Here is a 20,000-nt window from a genome sequence, read left to right on the forward strand (position 1 = left end):
AACCGGCAGACATAAAAAGACATGGCTACCCAAAGAGGAGCGTGTATGTGGTCACTGCATAACAGGGGAGGTAGAGACAGAGATGCACTTTCTCCTTTACTGTGATAAATATTCCTCACAAAGAGATTCATTATTCACAGAAATTACTAAACATATTCCAAATTTTTACAAATTGAACCCAGAGGAAAAACTAAGAATACTCATGGGCGAAGGAGCAATGGCTCCTCTTGCAGCCAAATATGTATTTTCCTGCCATAGCCTGGGGGACACTGAATAATAACATCTGCATAGTAAGCAGTAACTTAATTGTTATTGCTATTATTGTTATTACTGTAATTATTATTATTTTTGTATTTAATTTTGTATTATTATTTACTACACTTTTATATTTTATATTTGCTATCATTTAGAATTTTGTTACAATGTATATTGTATACATTGTTGCTATGGCAATATTGACACAATGTTTTTCATGCCAATAAAGCAGCTTGAATTTGAATTTGAGAGAGAGAGAGAGAGAGAGAGAGAGAGAGAGAGAGAGAGAGAGAACATGAAAGAATTGGGCCCATTATCCTCCCATTCAATCAGAACACAAAACAACTCCATCTCTGCAATCACTACATTATTGAGAGGCCATGAAGAGAGAGAGAGAGAGAGAGAGAGAGAGAGAGAGAGAGAGACAGAGACAGAGACAGAGAGAGAGAGAGAGAACAAGAAAGAATAGGGCCCATTATCCTCCCATTCAATCAGAACACAAAACAACTCCATCTCTGCAATCACTACATTGAGAGGCAGTTTAGAGAAAGAAAGAATGAGAGAAAGAGAGAAAGAAAGAGAGAAAGAAAGAGAGAGAAAGAAAGAAATTAAGAAATTAAGAAAGAAAGAAAGAAAGAAAGAGAGAAAGAAAGAAAGAGAGAAAGAGAAAGAAAGAGAAAGAAAGAAAGAGAAAGAAAGAAAGAAAGAAAGAAAGAGAAAGAAAGAAAGAGAAAGAAAGAAAGAAAGAAAGAAAGAGAAAGAAAGAAAGAGAAAGAAAGAAAGAAAGAAAGAAAGAGAAAGAGAGAAAGAGAGAAAGAAAGAAAGAGAAAGAAAGAGAGAGAGAAAGAGAGAAAGAAAGAGAAAGAAAGAAAGAAAGAGAAAGAGAGAAAGAAAGAGAGAGAGAAAGAGAGAAAGAAAGAGAGAAAGAAAGAAAGAAAGAAAGGAGAGAAAGAAAGAAAGAAGAGAAACAGAGAGAGAGCGACAAAACATGAAAGAATATGTCCCATTATCGCCCCATTCAGACAGAACACAATCACTACATTATTGAGCGGCATTTTGAAGTGTGTGTGTGTGAGAGAGATTTGGGACATAGACGAGTGAGAGAAGGGGCTTCAAAGAAACAGAAGAGAGGAGAGGTGGCAAGAGGGAGATGAGGGGAGAGTTGAACAGGTGTACAGCCTTCCTCATCCAGACCTCTGCCTCATAATTATGGATGATGATACTTCCTATCAAAGATGAGGGAGGAGGAGAGACAGGGAGGGAGAGGAGAGAGGAGGGAGAGGAGAGAGGAGGAGGGAGAGGAGGGAGAGGAGAGAGAGGAGAGAGAGAGAAGAGGGGAGAGAGAAGAGGGGAGAGAGAAGAGGGGAGAGAGGAAATGAGAGAGGAAATGAGAGAGGGAGGAAAGGAGAGAGGGAAGAGAGGAGAGAGGAAAGGAGAGGAAAGAGGGAAGGAGAGGAAAGAGGGAAGGAGAGGAAAGAGGGAAGGAGAGGAAAGAGGGAAGGAGAGGAAAGAAGGAAGGAGAGGAAAGAGGAAAGGAGAGGAGAGAGGGAAGGAGAGGAGAGAGGGAAGGAGAGGAGAGAGGGAAGAGAGGAAGGAGAGGAGAGAGGAAAGAGGAGAGGGAAGAGAGAAGAGGGAAGAGGAGAGAGGAAGGAGTGGGAAGAGAGGAAAGAGGGAGGAGAGGAGAGAGGGAAGAGAGGGATAAGAGGAGAGAGGGAGGAGAGGAGAGAGGAAAGAGGGAGGAGAGAGGAATGAGTGGGAAGAGAGGAAAGAGGGAGGAGAGGAGAGAGGGAAGAGAGGGATAAGAGGAGAGAGGGAGGAGAGGAGAGAGGAAAGAGGGAGGAGAGAGGGAGGAGTGGGAAGAGAGGGAGGAGAGGAGAGAGGAAAGAGGGAGGAGTGGGAAGAGAGGAAAGAGGGAGGAGAGGAGAGAGGGAAGAGAGGGATAAGAGGAGAGAGGGAAGAGAGGGAGGAGAGGAGAGAGGAAAGAGGGAGGAGAGAGGGAGGAGAGGAGAGGAGAGGGAGAGAGGGAAGGAGAGGAAAGAGGGAGAAGAGGAGAGAGGAAACAGAGGAAAGAGAGGAGAGAGGAAAGAGGGAGGAGAGAGAGGGAGGAGAAGAGAGAGGGGAGGGAGGAGAGAGGGAGGAGAAGAGAGAGGGGGAGGGAGGGGAGAGGGAGGAGAGGAGAGAGGGAAGAGAGGGAGGAGAGAGGGAGGAGAGGAGAGAGGAAAGAGGGAGGAGAGAGAGGGAGGAGAGGAGGGAGGAGAGAGAGGGAGTAGAGAGAGGGAGGAGAGGAGAAAGGAAAGAGGGAGGAGAGAGAGGGAGGAGAGGGATGAGAGGGAGGAGGGGGAGAGATGGAAGAGGGAGGGAAAAGGGAAGAAAGGGTGGGAGAAAGGGTGGGAGAGAGGGAAGAGAGGGGGATGAGAGGAGAGAGGGAAGAGAGGGATAAGAGGAGAGAGGGAAGAGAGGGGAGAGAGGGAGGAGAGAGGGAGAGAGGGAGGAGAGAGGGGAGAGAGGGAGGAGAGAGGGGAGAGAGAGGGAGAGAGAGGGATGAGAGAGGGAGAGAGAGGGATGATTTCGAGGGGAGGAGAACAGTCTCTCAGAGATCAAACCTCTGTCTCTCTTTGATCATGTTCAACAATTCACCCTGACCTGACTCCCTTATACAATACATCACATGCATATGGACACACACACACACACAGATGACACATGCATATGGACACACACACACACACCCGACACATGCATATGGACACACACACACACACACACACACAGATGACACATGCATATGGACACACACACACACATCCGACACATGCATATGGACACACACACACACCCGACACATGCATATGGACACACACACACACCCGACACATGCATATGATCACACACACATCCGACACATGCATATGGACACACACACATCCGACACATGCATATGGACACACACACACATCCGACACATGCATATGGACACACACACAGATGACACATAGGCTATTACACCTGTTTAACGTCACACTAACATCCATTCCCACACACACACACACACACACACACACACACACACACACACACACACACACACACACACACACACACACACCCCCTGAACTGGTTCACTCTGCAGACTTGACTTGGCCAAAGCAAGGAGGCACGGTCTCACACACTCGTACACACACACACTCTCACACAAACACACTCGTACACCCACCCCATCACCACAGCATTCCCAAAGCCTGAGAGCATCATTCCCACAGCAGCAAAGTTTATCCCACTAAATGCTTCCCTGTTCAGGACAAACAGGCCCGTCAGTTCTGCCACTATCTAAAACCATTTAACTGGCTCTACTGAGGAGGAACCCTGACAGTACAGTGAGTGTTACTGTTACCGTGAGTGTTACTGTTACTGTTACCGTGAGTGTTACTGTTACCGTGAGTGTTACTGTTACCGTGAGTGTTACCGTGAGTGTTACTGTTACCGTGTGTGTTACTGTTACCGTGAGTGTTACTGTTACCGTGAGTGTTACTGTTACCGTGAGTGTTACTGTTACTGTTACCGTGAGTGTTACTGTTACTGTTACTGTTACCGTGAGTGTTACTGTTACCGTGTGTGTTACTGCTACCGTGTGTGTGTGTTACTGCTACCGTGTGTGTGTGTTACTGCTACCGTGTGTGTGTGTTACTGCTACCGTGTGTGTGTGTTACTGCTACCGTGTGTGTGTTACTGCTACCGTGTGTGTGTTACTGCTAGTGTGTGTGTTACTGCTAGTGTGTGTGTTACTGCTAGTGTGTGTGTTACTGCTAGTGTGTGTGTTAGTGTGTTACTGTGTCCAATGTCCTCCCAAAGACCCCCCACCACCCTAATCAGTCATTTGAAGAACTACAGAGAGGAAACACCCTGCAGAGAGATGAGGATACCTCATTAACACAGTCCTTACAGCAACACGGAGGAGGATACCTCATTAACACAGTCCTTACAGCAACACGGAGGAGGATACCTCATTAACACAGTCCTTACAGCAACACGGAGGAGGATACCTCATTAACACAGTCCTTACAGCAACATGGGGGATGTAGAGAGGAGTATACCTCATTAACACAGTCCTTACAGCAACACGGAGGAGGATACCTCATTAACACAGTCCTTACAGCAACATGGGGGATGTAGAGGAGTATACCTCATTAACACAGTCCTTACAGCAACATGGGGGATGTAGAGAGGAGTATACCTCATTAACACAGTCCTTACAGCAACATGGGGGATGCAGAGAGGAGTATAGCTCATTAACACAGTCCTTACAGCAATATGGGGGATGTAGAGAGGAGTATACCTCATTAACACAGTCCTTACAGCAACATGGGGGATGTAGAGAGGAGTATACCTCATTAACACAGTCCTTACAGCAACACGGAGGAGGATACCTCATTAACACAGTCCTTATAGCAACATGGGGGATGTAGAGAGGAGTATACCTCATTAACACAGTCCTAATAGCAACATGGGGGATGTAGAGAGGAGTATACCTCATTAACACAGTCCTTACAGCAACATGGGGGATGTAGAGAGGAGTATACCTCATTAACACAGTCCTTACAGCAACACGGAGGAGGATACCTCATTAACACAGTCCTTATAGCAACATGGGGGATGTAGAGAGGAGTATACCTCATTAACACAGTCCTTACAGCAACATGGGGGATGTAGAGAGGAGTATACCTCATTAACACAGTCCTTACAGCAACATGGGGGATGTAGAGGTCTGTCACAAAGGGGGGAACATTCCAGGAATCTGTCCCTGATACACACACGTACCTGGTTCTTGACTTGAGACACCAGGTCCCCTGGGATGTCTCCTAGTGGATAGGCCCGGCCTGCCAGAGAGCAGCTGAGGGAGGAAGGAAATACATTACTGTGTGTCAGAGAGAGAGAGAGAGTGTGTGAGTGTGAGAGTGAGAGAGAGAGAGACAAAGACAGAGAAGGAGAGAGAGAGAGACAAACAGACAAAGGAGAGAGAGAGAGAGAGAGAGAGAGAGAGAGAGAGAGAGAGAGAGAGAGAGAGAGAGGGAGAGAGACAAACAGACAGAGAAGGATAGATAAAGAGAGCAAGAGCGACAAACAGACAGAGGAGAGATAGAAAGAGAGAGTGAGAGCGACAAACAGACAGAGGAGAGATAGAAAGAGAGCGAGATAGAGAGCAAGAGAGAGAGAGAGAGAGAGAGAGAGAGAGAGAGAGAGAGAGAGAGAGAGCGACAAACAGACAGAGGAGAGATAGAAAGAAAGAGAGAGAGAGAGCGAGACAGGATGTATATGTGAGACTGTACCTGATATAAACGAGCAGCTTGTTACCCATCACCACCTGTTCATCTGTCAGGCAGAAATAGACAAATCTTCTTTCTGAGTTATTTATTTATTAGTTATTAGACATGTTGACATGTTGAAAAACTACAAATCTTCTTTCTGAGTGATTTATTTATTAGTTATTAGACATGATGACATGTTGAAAAACTACAAATCTTCTTTCTGAGTGATTTATTTCCGGAGGGCCTTGCCTTTACTCCCACTAGGATCTCCAGACTGGTGTTCAATGAATCATGGAACCAGTGCCTACCTGTGAGGGCCCTGCCTTCTCTCAGCGGGGGGCCAATGACCTGGAAGAGTTTCTGAAACACAGGAAGAGAAACCTCAGGGGTCAAGTTCATACATCTCCTTTGATTAAAAACTCCACTCTCTCTGACAGTTTGTCCCAGGCTGTAGCCGTAGCACTACATCATTTCTTTATCAGGATTCTTTGTGACACCTCGTCTCATATTTCAAAAGGATTTTCCCAGCAGCCTTAGGGCTTCTTTCATTTCTGTTAGATTCCTTTTAGTTTAGGTTGGTTCATCTAACAAATCAAAGCCCTGGTCGCTCTCCAGGGGACTGATAGATAATGGTGCTGAGAGAACCAGATAACCAGAGAGAGGCAGAGAGAACCAGATAACCAGAGAGAGGCAGAGAGAACCAGATAACCAGAGGGAGGCAGAGAGAACCAGATAACCAGAGAGAGGCAGAGAGAACCAGATAACCAGAGAGAGGCAGAGAGAACCAGATAGATAACCAGAGAGGCAGAGAGAACCAGATAGATAACCAGAGTGGCAGAGAGAACCAGATAACCAGAGAGAGGCAGAGAGAACCAGATAGATAACCAGAGAGGCAGAGAGAACCAGATAGATAACCAGAGAGGCAGAGAGAACCAGATAGATAACCAGAGAGGCAGTGAGAACCAGAGAGGCAGAGAAAACCAGATAACCAGGGAGAGGCAGAGAGAACCAGATAGATAACCAGAGAGAGGCAGAGAGAACCAGATAGATAACCAGAGAGAGGCAGAGAGAACCAGATAACCAGAGAGAGGCAGAGAGAACCAGATAGATAACCAGAGAGAGGCAGAGAGAACCAGATAGATAACCAGAGAGGCAGAGAGAACCAGATAGATAACCAGAGAGGCAGAGAGAACCAGATAGATAACCAGAGAGGCAGTGAGAACCAGATAACCAGAGAGAGGCAGAGAGAACCAGATAACCAGAGAGAGGCAGAGAGAACCAGATAGATAACCAGAGAGAGGCAGAGAGAACCAGATAGATAACCAGAGAGAGGCAGAGAGAACCAGATAGATAACCAGAGAGAGGCAGAGAGAACCAGATAGATAACCAGAGAGAGGCAGAGAGAACCAGATAGATAACCAGAGAGAGGCAGAGAGAACCAGATAACCAGAGAGAGGCAGAGAGAACCAGATAGATAACCAGAGAGAGGCAGAGAGAACCAGATACCCAGAGAGAGGCAGACAGAACCAGATAGATAACCAGAGAGAGGCAGAGAGAACCAGATAGATAACCAGAGAGAGGCAGAGAGAACCAGATACCCTGAGAGAGGCAGACAGAACCAGATAGATAACCAGAGAGAGGCAGAGAGAACCAGATAGATAACCAGAGAGAGGCAGAGAGAACCAGATAACCAGAGAGAGGCAGAGAGAACCAGATACCCAGAGAGAGGCAGACAGAACCAGATAGATAACCAGAGAGAGGCAGAGAGAACCAGATAACCTGAGAGAGGCAGAGAGAACCAGATAACCAGAGAGAGGCAGAGAGAACCAGATAACCAGAGAGAGGCAGAGAGAACCAGATAACCAGAGAGAGGCAGAGAGAACCAGATAACCAGAGAGAGGCAGAGAGAACCAGATAACCAGAGAGAGGCAGAGAGAACCAGATAACCAGAGAGAGGCAGAGAGAACCAGAGAGAGGCAGAGTGAACCAGATAACCAGAGAGGCAGACAGAACCAGATAACCAGAGAGAGGCAGAGAGAACCAGATAACCAGAGAGGCAGACAGAACCAGATAACCAGAGAGAGGCAGAGAGAACCAGATAACCAGAGAGAACCAGAGAGAGAACCAGAGAGAACCAGAGAGATCCAGAGAGATCCAGAGAGATCCAGAGAGAACCAGATAACCAGAGAGAACCAGAGAGAGAACCAGAGAGAGAACCAGACAACCAGAGAGAACCAGAGAGAGGCAGAGAGAACCAGAGAGAGGCAGAGAGAACCAGACAACCAGAGAGAACCAGAGAGAGGCAGAGAGATCCAGAGAGAGGCAGAGAGAACCAGACAACCAGAGAGAGGCAGAGAGAACCAGAGAGGCAGAGAGAACCAGAGAGAAGCAGAGAGATCCAGAGAGAGGCAGAGAGAACCAGAGAGAGGCAGAGAGAACCAGAGAGAAGCAGAGAGAACCAGAGAGAAGCAGAGAGAACCAGACAACCAGAGAGCGGCAGACAGAACCAGAGAGGACACCTGTAATACATATACCTCTCCCCTCCTCCCCCATCAGTCTGCTTTCATCTGTGGGTTCAGAGGAGTAGCTGAACAACACACACTCAGCTTTCATCTACTTTCAGACTAAGAGGATCAGTCCCACAAAGGAAGGAGAAAGAGAGAAACACTTAACACCAGGCTGAGAGAGAGAGAGAGAGAGAGAGAGAGAGAGAGAGAGGTAGAGAGACAGGGAGAGAGGTAGAGAAACAGGGAGAGAGACAGAGAAAGCGAGAGAGAGAGCGAGAGAGAGAGAGAGAGAGAGAGAGAGAGAGCGAGACAGAGGGAGCGAGAGACAGAGGGAGCGAGAGACAGAGGGAAAGGGCGAGATAAAGGGAGAGAGAGAGAGAGAGAGAGAGAGAGAGAGAGAGAGAGAGAGAGAGAGAGAGAGAGGCAGAATGTGTGTGGAAGAGTGTTTTTTATGTAGGTTCTTTCATATCCAGGAAATAAGAAAACAATATGAAAGACAAAAGGGTGTGAAACCTGTCAGTCACTCTGGATGAGAGCGTCTGCTAAATGACTAACATGTCAATAACTCTGGATGAGAGCGTCTGCTAAATGACTAACATGTCAATAACTCTGGATGAGAGCGTCTGCTAAATGACTAACATGTCAGTCACTCTGGATGAGAGCGTCTGCTAAATGACTAACCTGTCAGTCACTCTGGATGAGAGCGTCTGCTAAATGACTAACCTGTCAGTCACTCTGGATGAGAGCGTCTGCTAAATGACTAACATGTCAATAACTCTGGATGAGAGCGTCTGCTAAATGACTAACCTGTCAGTCACTCTGGATGAGAGCGTCTGCTAAATGACTAACATGTCAGTCACTCTGGATGAGAGCGTCTGCTAAATGACTAACCTGTCAGTCACTCTGGATGAGAGCGTCTGCTAAATGACTAACGTGTCAATAACTCTGGATGAGAGCGTCTGCTAAATGACTAACCTGTCAGTCACTCTGGATGAGAGCGTCTGCTAAATGACTAACATGTCAATAACTCTGGATGAGAGCGTCTGCTAAATGACTAACATGTCAGTCACTCTGGATGAGAGCGTCTGCTAAATGACTAACCTGTCAGTCACTCTGGATGAGAGCGTCTGCTAAATGACTAACGTGTCAGTCACTCTGGATGAGAGCGTCTGCTAAATGACTAACGTGTCAGTCACTCTGGATGAGAGCGTCTGCTAAATGACTAACCTGTCAGTCACTTTGGATGAGAGCGTCTGCTAAATGACTTACCTGTCAGTCACTCTGGATGAGAGCGTCTGCTAAATGACTAACCTGTCAGTCACTCTGGATGAGAGTGTCTGCTAAATGACTAACATGTCAGTCACTCCATAGGGGTGATGTAGTCATTAAACAGTATTATAGTACCTCCATAGGGGTGATGTAGTCATTAAACAGTATTATAGTACCTCCATAGGGGTGATGTAGTCATTAAACAGTAGTATAGTACCTCCATAGGGGTGATGTAGTCATTAAACACAGTGTATTATAGTACCTCCATAGGGGTGATGTAGTCATTAAACACAGTGTATTATAGTACCTCCATAGGGGTGATGTAGTCATTAAACAGTATTATAGTACCTCCATAGGGGTGATGTAGTCATTAAACACAGTGTATTATAGTACCTCCATAGGGGTGATGTAGTCATTAAACACAGTGTATTATAGTACCTCCATAGGGGTGATGTAGTCATTAAACACAGTGTATTATAGTACCTCCATAGGGGTGATGTAGTCATTAAACACTGTGTATTATAGTACCTCCATAGGGGTGATGTAGTCATTAAACAGTATTATAGTACCTCCATAGGGGTGATGTAGTCATTAAACACAGTGTATTATAGTACCTCCATAGGGGTGATGTAGTCATTAAACAGTATTATAGTACCTCCATAGGGGTGATGTAGTCATTAAACACAGTGTATTATAGTACCTCCATAGGGGTGATGTAGTCATTAAACACTGTGTATTATAGTACCTCCATAGGGGTGATGTAGTCATTAAACACAGTGTATTATAGTACCTCCATAGGGGTGATGTAGTCATTAAACACAGTGTATTATAGTACCTCCATAGGGGTGATGTAGTCATTAAACACAGTGTATTATAGTACCTCCATAGGGGTGATGTAGTCATTAAACAGTATTATAGTACCTCCATAGGGGTGATGTAGTCATTAAACAGTATTATAGTACCTCCATAGGGGTGATGTAGTCATTAAACACAGTGTATTATAGTACCTCCATAGGGGTGATGTAGTCATTAAACAGTATTATAGTACCTCCATAGGGGTGATGTAGTCATTAAACAGTATTGTAGTACCTCCATAGGGGTGATGTAGTCATTAAACACAGTGTATTATAGTACCTCCATAGGGGTGATGTAGTCATTAAACAGTGTATTATAGTACCTCCATAGGGGTGATGTAGTCATTAAACAGTATTATAGTACCTCCATAGGGGTGATGTAGTCATTAAACACAGTGTATTATAGTACCTCCATAGGGGTGATGTAGTCATTAAACACAGTGTATTATAGTACCTCCATAGGGGTGATGTAGTCATTAAACAGTATTATAGTACCTCCATAGGGGTGATGTAGTCATTAAACACAGTGTATTATAGTACCTCCATAGGGGTGATGTAGTCATTAAACACAGTGTATTATAGTACCTCCATAGGGGTGATGTAGTCATTAAACAGTATTATAGTACCTCCATAGGGGTGATGTAGTCATTAAACACAGTGTATTATAGTACCTCCATAGGGGTGATGTAGTCATTAAACACAGTGTATTATAGTACCTCCATAGGGGTGATGTAGTCATTAAACACAGTGTATTATAGTACCTCCATAGGGGTGATGTAGTCATTAAACAGTATTATAGTACCTCCATAGGGGTGATGTAGTCATTAAACACAGTGTATTATAGTACCTCCATAGGGGTGATGTAGTCATTAAACACAGTGTATTATAGTACCTCCATAGGGGTGATGTAGTCATTAAACACAGTGTGTTATAGTACCTCCATAGGGGTGATGTAGTCATTAAACACAGTGTATTATAGTACCTCTATAGGGGTGATGTAGTCATTAAACAGTATTATAGTACCTCCATAGGGGTGATGTAGTCATTAAACACAGTGTATTATAGTACCTCCATAGGGGTGATGTAGTCATTAAACACAGTGTATTATAGTACCTCCATAGGGGTTATGTAGTCATTAAACAGTGTTATAGTACCTCTATAGGGGTGATGTAGTCATTAAACAGTATTATAGTACCTCCATAGGGGTGATGTAGTCATTAAACACAGTGTATTATAGTACCTCCATAGGGGTGATGTAGTCATTAAACACAGTGTATTATAGTACCTCCATAGGGGTGATGTAGTCATTAAACAGTATTATAGTACCTCCATAGGGGTGATGTAGTCATTAAACACAGTGTATTATAGTACCTCCAAAGGGGTGATGTAGTCATTAAACACAGTGTATTATAGTACCTCCATAGGGGTGATGTAGTCATTAAACACAGTGTATTATAGTACCTCCATAGGGGTGATGTAGTCATTAAACACAGTGTATTATAGTACCTCCATAGGGGTGATGTAGTCATTAAACACTGTGTATTATAGTACCTCCATAGGGGTGAGGTAGTCATTAAACAGTATTATAGTACCTCCATAGGGGTGATGTAGTCATTAAACACAGTGTATTATAGTACCTCCATAGGGGTGATGTAGTCATTAAACACAGTGTATTATAGTACCTCCATAGGGGTGATGTAGTCATTAAACACAGTGTATTATAGTACCTCCATAGGGGTGATGTAGTCATTAAACACAGTGTATTATAGTACCTTCATAGGGGTGATGTAGTCATTAAACAGTGTATTATAGTACCTCCATAGGGGTGATGTAGTCATTAAACACAGTGTATTATAGTACCTCCATAGGGGTGATGTAGTCATTAAACAGTATTATAGTACCTCCATAGGGGTGATGTAGTCATTAAACACAGTGTATTATAGTACCTCCATAGGGGTGATGTAGTCATTAAACACAGTGTATTATAGTACCTCCATAGGGGTGATGTAGTCATTAAACACAGTGTATTATAGTACCTCCATAGGGGTGATGTAGTCATTAAACACAGTGTATTATAGTACCTCCATAGGGGTGATGTAGTCATTAAACACAGTGTATTATAGTACCTCCATAGGGGTGATGTAGTCATTAAACACAGTGTATTATAGTACCTCCATAGGGGTGATGTAGTCATTAAACACAGTGTATTATAGTACCTTCATAGGGGTGATGTAGTCATTAAACAGTGTATTATAGTACCTCCATAGGGGTGATGTAGTCATTAAACACAGTGTATTATAGTACCTCCATAGGGGTGATGTAGTCATTAAACACAGTGTATTATAGTACCTCCATAGGGGTGATGTAGTCATTAAACAGTGTATTATAGTACCTCCATAGGGGTGATGTAGTCATTAAACACAGTATATTATAGTACCTCCATAGGGGTGATGTAGTCATTAAACACAGTGTATTATAGTACCTCCATAGGGGTGATGTAGTCATTAAACACAGTGTATTATAGTACCTCCATAGGGGTGATGTAGTCATTAAACAGTGTATTATAGTACCTCCATAGGGGTGATGTAGTCATTAAACACAGTGTATTATAGTACCTCCATAGGGGTGATGTAGTCATTAAACAGTGTATTATAGTACCTCCATAGGGGTGATGTAGTCATTAAACACAGTGTATTATAGTACCTCCATAGGGGTGATGTAGTCATTAAACACAGTGTATTATAGTACCTCCATAGGGGTGATGTAGTCATTAAACACAGTGTATTATAGTACCTCCATAGGGGTGATGTAGTCATTAAACACAGTGTATTATAGTACCTCCATAGGGGTGATGTAGTCATTAAACAGTATTATAGTACCTCCATAGGGGTGATGTAGTCATTAAACACAGTGTATTATAGTACCTCCATAGGGGTGATGTAGTCATTAAACACAGTGTGTTATAGTACCTCCATAGGGGTGATGTAGTCATTAAACACAGTGTATTATAGTACCTCCATAGGGGTGATGTAGTCATTAAACACAGTGTATTATAGTACCTCCATAGGGGTGATGTAGTCATTAAACACAGTGTATTATAGTACCTCCATAGGGGTGATGTAGTCATTAAACACAGTGTATTATAGTACCTCCATAGGGGTGATGTAGTCATTAAACACAGTGTATTATAGTACCTCCATAGGGGTGATGTAGTCATTAAACAGTATTATAGTGCCTCCATAGGGGTGATGTAGTCATTAAACACAGTGTATTATAGTACCTCCATAGGGGTGATGTAGTCATTAAACACAGTGTATTATAGTACCTCTATAGGGGTGATGTAGTCATTAAACAGTATTGTAGTACCTCCATAGGGGTGATGTAGTCCTTAAACACAGTGTATTATAGTACCTCCATAGGGGTGATGTAGTCATTAAACAGTATTATAGTACCTCCATAGGGGTGATGTAGTCATTAAACACAGTGTATTATAGTACCTCCATAGGGGTGATGTAGTCATTAAACACAGTGTATTATAGTACCTCCATAGGGGTGATGTAGTCATTAAACACAGTGTATTATAGTACCTCCATAGGGGTGATGTAGTCATTAAACACAGTGTATTATAGTACCTCCATAGGGGTGATGTAGTCATTAAACAGTATTATAGTACCTCCATAGGGGTGATGTAGTCATTAAACACAGTGTATTATAGTACCTCCATAGGGGTGATGTAGTCATTAAACACAGTGTATTATAGTACCTCCATAGGGGTGATGTAGTCATTAAACACAGTGTATTATAGTACCTCCATAGGGGTGATGTAGTCATTAAACACAGTGTATTATAGTACCTCCATAGGGGTGATGTAGTCATTAAACACAGTGTATTATAGTACCTCCATAGGGGTGATGTAGTCATTAAACAGTATTATAGTACCTCCATAGGGGTGATGTAGTCATTAAACACAGTGTATTATAGTACCTCCATAGGGGTGATGTAGTCATTAAACACAGTGTATTATAGTACCTCCATAGGGGTGATGTAGTCATTAAACAGTGTATTATAGTACCTCCATAGGGGTGATGTAGTCATTAAACACAGTGTATTATAGTACCTCCATAGGGGTGATGTAGTCATTAAACACAGTGTATTATAGTACCTCCATAGGGGTGATGTAGTCATTAAACAGTAGTATAGTACCTCTATAGGGGTGATGTAGTCATTAAACACAGTGTATTATAGTACCTCCATAGGGGTGATGTAGTCATTAAACACAGTGTATTATAGTACCTCCATAGGGGTGATGTAGTCATTAAACAGTAGTATAGTACCTCCATAGGGGTGATGTAGTCATTAAACACAGTGTATTATAGTACCTCCATAGGGGTGATGTAGTCATTCATTCCCCTGTTGAACACGTAGATCATGGCATCATACAGCTGGTTGTCCCAACACATCTGGACCACCTGGATACACAGGGAGAGAACAGGTTACTAATGGAGTCTACAGACTTGATCTGCTGGTGATTTAATGACAGTAGTAAATATCTAGAGGGAAGAGAGGAAACACTGACTGACAGACATCATCACCCCTTCTCCTGTCTCCTCTCCCCTCCAGTCTCCTACCCTCCCCCGTCTCCTACCCTCCCCCGTCTCCTACCCTCCCCCGTCTCCCCCGTCTCCTACCCTCCCCCGTCTCCTACCCTCCCCCGTCTCCTACCCTCCCCCGTCTCCTACCCTCCCCCGTCTCCTACCCTCCCCCGTCTCCTACCCTCCCCCGTCTCGTCTCCTCCCCCGTCTCGTCTCCTCTTCTCCCGTCTCCTCCCCCGTCTCCCCTCCTCTCCTCCCGTCTCGTCTCGTCTCCTCCCCGTCTCCCCTCCTCTTCTCCCGTCTCCTCCCCTCCCCCGTCTCGTCTCCCCTCCCGTCTCCCCTCCTCCCCCCGTCTCGTCTCCTCCCCGTCTTGTATCCTCCCCCGTCTCGTCTCCCCTCCCGTCTCCCCTCCTCCCCCAGTCTCCCCTCCTCCACACCCCCCGTCTCCCTCCCCTCCCCGTCTCCTACCCTCCCCCGTCTCGTCTCATCTCCTCCCCCGTCTCGTCTCCTCCCCCGTCTCGTCTCCTCCCCCGTCTCCTCCCCCCGTCTCCCCTCCTCTCCTCCCGTCTCGTCTCCTCCCCGTCTCCCTTTCTCTTCTCCCGTCTCCTCCCGTCTCCTCCCGTCTCCTCCCCCGTCTCCTCTCCTCCCCCGTCTCCTCTCCTCCCCCGTCTCCTCTCCTCCCCCGTCTCATCTCCTCCCCCGTCTCGTCTCCCCTCCCGTCTCCCCTCCCGTCTCCCCTCCTCCTCTCCCCCGTCTCCCTCCCCTCCCCGTCTCCTCCCCTCCCCTCCCCGTCTCCTCCCCGTCTCCTCCTCCTCCCCGTCTCGTCCCCCCCTCGTCTCGTCTCCTCCCCCCAGTCTCGTCTCCCCCCCGTCTCGTCTCCCTCCGTCTCGTCTCCTCCCCCGTCTCGTCTCCTCCCCCATCTCGTCTCCTCTCCCCCGTAATGTCTCCTCCGTCCCGTCTCCTCCCCGTCTCCTCCTCCCCGTCTCGTCCCCCCCGTCTCGTCTCGTCTCCTCCCCCCAGTCTCGTCTCCTCCCCCAGTCTCGTCTCCTCCCCAGTCTCGTCTCCTCTCCTCCCGTCTCCTCTCCTCCCGTCTCCTCTCCTCCCGTCTCCTCTCCTCCCGTCTCCTCTCCTCCCGTCTCCTCTCCTCCCGTCTCCTCTCCTCCCGTCTCCTCTCCTCTCCTCCCGTCTCCTCTCCTCTCCCCTCGTCTCCTCTCCTCTCCCCTCCCCTCGTCTCCTCTCCCCTCGTCTCGTCTCCCGTCTCCTCCAGTCTCCTCCAGTCTCCTCCAGTCTCCTCCAGTCTCCTCTCCTCCAGTCTCGTCTCCTCTCCTCTCCTCCAGTCTCCTCTCCTCCAGTCTCCTCTCCTCCCCCAGTCTCCTCTCCTCCCCCAGTCTCCTCTCCTCCCCCAGTCTCCTCTCCTCCCCCAGTCTCCTCTCCTCCCCCAGTCTCCTCTCCTCCCCAGTCTCCTCTCCTCTCCTCCCCCAGTCTCCTCTCCTCTCCTCCCCCAGTCTCCTCTCCTCTCCTCCCCCAGTCTCCTCTCCTCCCCCAGTCTCCTCTCCTCCCCCAGTCTCCTCTCCTCTCCTCCCCGTCTCCTCTCCTCTCCTCCCCGTCTCCTCTCCTCTCCTCCCCGTCTCCTCTCCTCTCCTCCCCGTCCGTCTCCTCTCCTCCCCCGTCTCCTCCCCCGTCTCCTCCCCCTCCCTCCCCCCGTCTCCTCCCCTTCCTCCCCGTCTCCTCCCCCGTCTCCTCCCCTCCCCCGTCTCCTCCCCTCCCCGTCTCCTCCCCTCCCCGTCTCCTCCCCTCCCCCGTCTCCTCCCCTCCCCCGTCTCCTCCCCCACCCGTCTCCTCCCCCACCCGTCTCCTCCCCTCCCCTGTCTCATCCCCTCCCCCGTCTCCTCCCCCCTCCCCCGTCTCCTCTCCTCCCCGTCTCCCTCCCCTCCTCCCCCGTCTCCTCCCTCCCCCGTCTCCTCCCCTCCCCGTCTCCTCCCCTCCCCCCGTCTCCTCCCTCCCCCCGTCTCCTCCCTACCTGTTGTATGTCGAGGCTGGTAATGTCCAGATGTATCAGACAGTTCTCTACACTGTCCATCATGTTGTTATCCTGTAGGTGGGTCAGCAGGTCTCTCATGACGGGAGCGGTCACACAGCCCAGACGCTCCGACACGATGTAGGGTTCCAAACTCTCCAGGAAGACCCCCCGAGCCACACAGTTCTCCACCAGGCGGGTATACAGCTGGTTAAACAGTAGGTCCCTGTAGGAGCACAGAGAGAAGAGCATGATCATGGTACCAGTTCTCCACCAGGCGGGTATACAGCTGGTTAAACAGTAGGTCTCTATAGGACCACAGAGAGAAGAGCATGATCATGGTAACAGTTCTCCACCAGGCGGGTATATAGCTGGTTAAACAGTAGGTCCCTGTAGGAGCACAGAGAGAAGAGCATGATCATGGTACCAGTTCTCCACCAGGCAGGTATATAGCTGGTTAAACAGTAGGTCCCTATAGGACCACAGAGAGAAGAGCATGATCATGGTAACAGTTCTCCACCAGGCGGGTATACAGCTGGTTAAACAGTAGGTCCCTATAGGAGCACAGAGAGAAGAGCATGATCATGGTACCAGTTCTCCACCAGGCGGGTATATAGCTGGTTAAACAGTAGGTCCCTATAGGACCACAGAGAGAAGAGCATGATCATGGTACCAGTTCTCCACCAGGTGGGTAGAGTATATAGCTGTTTAAACAGAAGGTTAAACACCAGTCTCAATGTCACTCCGGGATGCTGGCCTTCTAGGCAGAGTAGCAAAGAAAAAGCCATATCTCAGACTGGCCAATAAAAAGACAAGATTAAGATGGGCAAAAGAACACAGACACTGGACAGAGGAACTCTACCTAGAAGGCCAGCATCCCAGAGTCGCCTCTTCACTGTTGACGTTGAGACTGGTGTTTTGCAGGTAATATTTAATGAAGCTGCCAGTTAACTTGTGAGGTGTCTGTTTCTACAACTAGACACTAATGTACTTGTCCTCCTGCTCAGTTGTGCACCGGGGCCTCTCACTCCTCTTTCGATTCTGGTTCGAGACAAGGGAGTAGTGAAGGGAGTAGTACACAGCATTGTACGAGATCTTCAGTTTCTTGCCAATTTCTCGCATGCAATAGCCTTCATTTCTCAGAACAATAATAGACTGGCGAGTTTAAGAAGAAAGGTCTTTGTTTCTGACCATTTTGAGCTTGTAATTGAACTCACAAATGCTGTGGCTTCAGATACTCAACTAGTCTAAAGGCCAGTTTTATTGCTTCTTTAATCAGAACAACAGTATTCAGCTGTGCTAACATAATTTCGAAAGGGTTTTCTAATTATTAATTAGCCTTTTAAAAGTATAAACTTGGATTAGCTAACACAACGTTCCCTTGGAACACAGGAGTGATGGTTGCTGATAATGGGCCTCTATACGCCTTTGTAGATATCCCATAAAAATCTGCCGTTTCCAGCTACAATAGTCATTTACAACATTAATGTCTACACTGTATTTCTGATCAATTTGATGTTATTTTAAAATGGACCAATATTTAGCTTTTCTTCCAAAAACAAGGACATTTCTAGGTGACCTCAAACATTTGAACGGTAGTGTATGTGTTATGGCTTCACACCTCCTGCAATATTGTGGATAAAGAGTTAACTGTCTAACAGAACACAGAGGGTGTTCTTTAATGGAAGCCTCTCAAACAAAATCCAGGTAGAATCAGGAATTCCCCAGGGCAGTTGTCTAGGCCCATTACTTTTTTCAATCTTCACTAACGACATGCTTTGAGTAAAGCCAGTGTGTCTATGTTTCCAGATGACTCAACACTATACATGTCAGCTACAACAGCGACTGAAATGACTGCAGCACTTAACAAAGAGTGTGTGGAAAGGAATAAGTACTAAATATTTCTAAAACTAAAAGCATTGTAATTGGTACAAAATCATTCACTTAACCCTAAACCTCAACTAAGTCTTATAATAAATCATGTGGAAATTGAGCAAGTTGAGGTGACTAAACTGCTTGGAGTAACCCTGGGTTGTAAACTGTCATGGTCAAAACATATTGATACAGTAGTAGCTAAGATGGGGAGAAGTCTGCCCATAATAAAGTGCTGCTCTGCCTTCTTAACAACACGATCAACAAGGCAGGTCCTACGAGCCCCAGTTTAGTCACATCTGGACTACTGTTCAGTTGTGTGGTCAGGTGCCACAAAGAGGGACTTAGGAAAATTGCAATTGGCTCAGAACAGAGCAGCATGGATGGACACAGACAGCTAATATGAATAATGTGCATGTCAGTCTCTCCTGGCTGAAAGTGGAAGAGAGATAGACTTCATCACTACTTGTATTTATGTTGAATGCACCGAGCGGTCTGTCTAAACTACTGGCACACAGCTCGGACACCCATGCATACCCCACAAGACATGCCACCAGAGGTCTCTTCACAGTCCTCAAGTCCAGACTATGGGAGGTGCACAGTACTACATAGAGCCATGACTACATGGAACTCTATTCCACAGTACTACATAGAGCCATGACTACATGGAACTCTATTCCACAGTACTACATAGAACCACGACTACATGGAACTCTATTCCACAGTACTACATAGAGCCACGACTACATGGAACTCTATTCCACAGTACTACATAGAGCCACGACTACATGGAACTCTATTCCACAGTACTACATAGAGCCACGACTACATGGAACTCTATTCCACAGTACTACATAGAGCCACGACTACATGGAACTCTATTCCACAGTACTACATAGAGCCACGACTACATGGAACTCTATTCCACAGTACTACATAGAGCCACGACTACATGGAACTCTATTCCACAGTACTACATAGAGCCACGACTACATGGAACTCTATTCCACAGTACTACATAGAGCCACGACTACATGGAACTCTATTCCACAGTACTACATAGAGCCACGACTACATGGTACTCTATTCCACAGTACTACATAGAGCCACGACTACATGGAACTCTATTCCACAGTACTACATAGAGCCACGACTACATGGAACTCTATTCCACAGTACTACATAGAGCCACGACTACATGGAACTCTATTCCACAGTACTACATAGAGCCACGACTACATGGAACTCTATTCCACAGTACTACATAGAGCCACGACTACATGGAACTCTATTCCACAGTACTACATAGAGCCACGACTACATGGAACTCT

The 20,000-nt window shown here is 46.2% G+C and overlaps 1 pseudogene; it reads right to left on the minus strand.

Moving 5' to 3' along the window:
* LOC135531445 (vacuolar protein sorting-associated protein 8 homolog) overlaps positions 1-20,000 on the minus strand; it is a 154,946-nt pseudogene that overhangs the window by 91,303 nt on the left and 43,643 nt on the right.

This window comes from Oncorhynchus masou, chromosome 5, assembly GCF_036934945.1.
Source record: "Oncorhynchus masou masou isolate Uvic2021 chromosome 5, UVic_Omas_1.1, whole genome shotgun sequence".
NCBI lineage: Eukaryota > Metazoa > Chordata > Actinopteri > Salmoniformes > Salmonidae > Oncorhynchus > Oncorhynchus masou.